The 5,327-nt window shown below is 38.8% G+C and overlaps 2 pseudogenes; both read right to left on the reverse strand.

Annotated features, from left to right (window-relative positions):
- Positions 1-1,095: 1,095 nt before the first annotated feature.
- Positions 1,096-1,816, reverse strand: LOC140509251 (14-3-3 protein zeta/delta pseudogene; annotated as a pseudogene).
- A 2,209-nt stretch (positions 1,817-4,025) lies between these two features.
- On the reverse strand, positions 4,026-4,829 carry LOC140509253 (pyridoxal phosphate homeostasis protein pseudogene; annotated as a pseudogene).
- Between the last annotated feature and the right edge of the window lie 498 nt (positions 4,830-5,327).

Consider the following 5,327-nt stretch of genomic DNA (forward strand, 5'->3'; position numbering starts at 1 on the left):
GGGAAACAGGTGAGTAGCAGTGACAGGAGCAGTTTCTCAGGTGCACAGAGCAGAGCCCCTGGGAGATAACCTCTCCTTCCCCCTCTCTACTCCAGTAGTACTCTTTTTTTCCATTCGTAAAATTTTTATTCCACTTACATCAACTTAATACACATGTTCTTAACAATTATACTTGGATTGTTCATGAAAATGTCATAAGACATTAAACAAAACTAGCCATCATCTCAAGTTATTTATTTCCCTGTTAACTAATTTTGCAGCACATGCATGTAAGGCAAGTATCAAAAAAATTACAAAAGCAAAAAAACCTAAAAACGTTAAATACATGGGTTTTTTGCTTTACTGCTGTGCTTGATATACAGTGACTTTAAGAATATCAAGCAATTCGTTTTTACTGCATCTTTACTTGTACGTTTGTTCTTAGGTTGCCTAAACCATTTAAATACAAATAGAATGAGAGTAGCAAAAATAATGAAAGTGAACAGTAGATAATTTTACAAATAATGGAACGTGAACAGTTTCTGCCCTTCTCCAGAACAAATTGACTGGGTTAAAACTTTGTCTTAAGGAACATTTTTGCAACTGCAATCACAAAGGTGTACATGTTGAAATTGTGTATTCCACAGATACACCTGGAATGACATGTAATATCTATGGGACATCTGTTTCTACCACAGCTATGAGCGTTCCAATCCTAAAGTACCCACAATAACCGCACCTGTGGTTATCCCTTTATCTTCCCACCATGACAGACCAAAATGTAGGCATTGAACTTAGACGTGGAATCTATTTTAACACTGGCCTTGTGAAATCACAATGTAACAAAAGTACTATGCCAAACATGTAAAACATGTATAAAAATTCCATATGCCCATATTGACCACCTCAGATGAAAACAGATAACTCCCCAAATGTCAGCTGGCTCTATTCCCCTCATATTAAACATAAAAACCACATGGGAAATATAGAAATCCAAATAAAAGTAACAAAAATCTGTCATAAATCATAAACAAAAACTATTTGTAGGACAGTATGGATGACAAATGGTCTACTGTGTAAATTTTAGAATGAGAGAGACAAAAATTAGAAGACTGGTTAATTCTCCCCTCCTTCTCCTGCTTCACCTCCATCTCCTTGGGTCTCTGATGTCCACAATGTCAAGTTGTCTCTCAGTAATTGCATCATTAGTATGCAGTCCTTGTATGATTCTTCACTTAATGCATCAAGTTCAGCAATGGGTTCATCAAAAGCTGTCTTTGCAAGGCTTTTCTGGAGAGTTCAGGATCTCCTAATAGAACACAGAGAAGTTCGAAGCCAGACCCAATCTTACAGGATGCATGGGTTGCATCTCTTTTTTGCTGATTTCAAATGCTTCTTGATATGCTTGTTGTGATTGATCCACTATTCCTTTCTTGTCATCACCAGCAGCAACCTCAGCCAAATAATGGTAGTAGTCTCCTTTTATTTTCAAATAGAAAATTTGCTTTCTGCTTATGAAGAATCAAGAACTTTTCCAATAGAGACAGTACATCCTTGCAGATATCTCTTAGTTCAGTCTCAATTTTCTCTCTGTATTCTCAGTCCATCTGCTGTTTTTTCTCAGCACCTTTCATCTTTTGCTCAGTGCTTGAAATAATCCTACAAGATGACCTTCGGGCCTCTATGACATTTCTGTAAGCAACAGAAAGAAGATTCCTCTCTTTATTGGATAATTCAGCTCCTTGCTCAGTTACAGGCTTCATGCAGGCTGCCATGTCATCATATCTCTCAGCCTGCTCAGCCAATTCGGCTTCTACACCAGCTCTGTTTTATCCATGACTGAGTGTTCTATGCCCAGACTGAGTGATGGTGGATGGATGGATGGGGGCTTCAGCAGTCCCTGCGTGGCAGCAGTGGCTCCTCTAGCCACGTGTCTTGAGAAGACAGCCCCAGAGTAGTGGCTGGGAGAGTAAAACAAGCCTGTAGGAAGTGGGGATGGCCAGAACCAGGGCTCCGGACTGCTGAGTTGGTATTTTGCTTTAGAGATTCGCTTATGAGGACTGTTTGATTCCCTGGTCAAGATTCTGAGCAGCTCTATGTTCAGTACCACCACCCCCCCAACTGCTCAGATGTAAAGGTTCTCTTAATCTCCTGGTATATGTAAAGTGTATAACAATATGGTTTTGATTCAGGCAGTGAGAGATCTGTCTGTGGGTATTTATGCTAATTTCTCTCTTTGTATTTTCTCCAAGTTCAAGGTGCTGATCTTTCCCCTGAACTAATGCATGTAATTAAAGAAGATTGTTGACTTCTTAAAAGTGGCTTTCCTTTAAGAAAAGCAGATCCAAGGACCTGTACTAGCAGGTCACTCTGAGTATGCTAGGGTGCTGTTACAAGTTGATTATCACTTCTCTTCCAAGAGAATACATAAGTCCTGAGCTAGCCTTCCATGATTGTCTTTGGTCTGAGAAATTATTAACATACTGGCCAATAAAATGATTAAAATACCCAGGAATTATGTTTCTCAACCCTTTTCAATTGCTACTATACACACACACACACACACACACACACACACACACGTATTTGTGTCTAATGGTGGCCATATCTAGGGTGGGAGAGGAGGGAAGGGAAGAAAAAAAGGAAAAAGTTTACATGATAACTTTATAATGTATTTAAAAGAAGAACAAGTTATACCTAATAGATTTGCAGTTTCATGTACAATCATCTTTTTAAATGTTATGTTATGCTATGGAATTGCTTGTTTTATTCCATAAATTTAAAAGAAAATATATTTTTTAAAAAGAAAATTTTTAAAATTTACTCAGAGCAAAAAAGAAAAGGCTTTATGCAGGAAGTTTTAAACTTCGTCTTGAAGGAGGCCGGAAAAGCCAGGAGACACGGTTAGTTAAAAAGGTTAATCCATAAAATTAAGTACAGGGATTGAGTAAATTAAGGAAAAGGCTAATTTAAGGGGGGGAATTCCCAACACACACAAACACAAGCACACACACATAAATCTTTTTTTCATGAATTTGCAATAGTGCAGTTTGACCATTTTCATGCTCATGAAAACCTGGGTACTTTGTTAGCAAACAGGAAAATGTATTAAACTTTACTTTAAAATATGGTGGGGTAGGTATAAACTTGGGTGCTGGACTGCTCTGTAAGGAGGACTCCTCAAAGTCAGTCCTGTTTGAAGCTATCAACCTGGTCTAGATTTGAAGGGCTCTGTACATTTCTAGAAACTATCGTTATTCACTATTAAATCTCACCACCAGAAAGAAGGAAGTAGACTTCATACTAAAATAAATTCATTTTGCCACCTGACTGGGGAAGGGTTCCCCTCCCTAGAAGGGCAGGAGGTGAGATGCAACTAATGACAAATCCTATTTTCAGGACCAAAGCAACAGAAACGTCAATCACACAGAGTGATTATTCAGCAGTAGCCTTTTGGGTGTCAAGCACAATATGAACCATGAAATTGCCTGTATCAGCTATTCTCTAATAGAGAAACTGAAGATCTTTGGGCATTTTCATGAAGAGGGAAAGAGGATGAAAGGGACTGATCCTATCTCAGGATAGGTATGGTGACTGCTTTGGAGGGTCTCCATCTCTATCAAAAGTAGATGAAGCCCTAATGAACAGGGGAAGAATAACTGAAATTATCTTTGACAGCAATAAGTATAGGTCTCAGTGAACACATTTCAAATTAGAAAAGGCATTCATAATTAGTTAGTACTTTTGGATAGAATCAAGGATTAACTCTGATTTGGTACCTTTCCTGATGAGATGTCTTGATTCTCCAGTTCAATTACAATCATAAGTCAATGATCTAAATCAGTCTAAGGTTTTCAAAGATGCTAAGTAAAAAAATTTTCCATCAATGAAATAAGTAATAGAGCTCTATGATCAAGGTTTTAACAAAAACATTGTTGTGCTACAACCTGGGATATCAAAATTAAAATTTAGCCTAGTACAGAGTTAAAGTTTTTCACGCAAGGACCCTTGATAGGTGGAGGCTTACTACTTGTTCCCTTCTTGATTCAATGCTCTTGGGCTACCTCCACTATGGCCTTTATGTTTGCTGTGACTTTGTTGATAACTGGTTTCTTTGAGTGATCCTGTTCTCCAAAAGTAATACCTCTTATACGGACATTTGTGGACTCTACTTCAATCTCATGTTGGAAATCCATGGACATGTCCATACGCAATTCCACCTGGTCATCAGGGATGTTCCACACGGCTCCTTCCACAAGGACAATAGGTCCTAGAAGTCTGGATTGGACCCTTTACTAAAATTGTGTCCAAAACTCCTGATGGTCATCAGACCCACAAATTCAAGGCTGGGACACCTGGCATTGCTGTGTTCCACAGTGGCCATTATCTCTGAAGGTAGGAGCCCCTGTTTAATTTCTTCTTCACTGCTGTTAATCTGAACCATGACTTTTAATCTCTCCAGAGAGTCTTTCTTCTATCAGGAATGGTTTACTTCATCTGCCAACTTCACAGAGTCCATGATTTCTAGCATGTAGAGGTTGGGACAGTGATCAATTTGCTCGTGTTGTGTTACTGCAAGTGATCAATGAAATGCCATTTTATCTCAGGACATGAAGAAAGAATTTTCTTTTTTGATGCTTTTTCTAGCAGTTGCTGAACATAATTGTCGCCAAAGCTGCTCTATCTACAAACATATGCCTCAATCACCATGTCAGCAGGCTTGGTTTTGCTCACAGCTACTAGCTGGGGGTTGAATTGCATGGGAGATCCTGTAGCTGCTGTGCTACCACCTGCTGCACCTGTTCCTTCACTACCTGCAGTGCCAGTCCAACATCCAGCCAAGCCAACATGCCAGCAGTTCTCCATACACCCCAAGCAGCTCCAACCTGTACATGACAGATTGTTTCACATACAAAATCCTTCTTCTACCTTTTATATGGAAATATTTGTGTTTGTGGATGACTGTAAAATTCACAAAGAATATTATTTAATTTTTTAAAAAAACACACAAACTATGCCTTGTGCATTCTTCAAGTTCCCACAGTCAGTGAGTGCTTATAAGAACTAGAGACAACTCATTGTGGCCTGCAGAGCACGTAACCTGCATGTGACAAACCACCATACACACAAGGGACCAATAACCATTACGCTCCTTTAATAAGGGAGAAACTAGATCTGACTATCCTCCTAGAAACTGTAGGAAATGGTTCTTCTCTATTAATGAATCACTAAATTCTGTGACCAAACAGTTGGGATCGCTGCACATCTATCCCATTCTACTGATTTTTGCTATAACATGTTTGTCTTAATCCTGAACTACCAATAATTATGAATATGCAAGAACAATA

The sequence above is a fragment of the Notamacropus eugenii genome, chromosome 5, assembly GCF_028372415.1.
Source record: "Notamacropus eugenii isolate mMacEug1 chromosome 5, mMacEug1.pri_v2, whole genome shotgun sequence".
Taxonomy (NCBI): Eukaryota; Metazoa; Chordata; class Mammalia; order Diprotodontia; family Macropodidae; genus Notamacropus; species Notamacropus eugenii.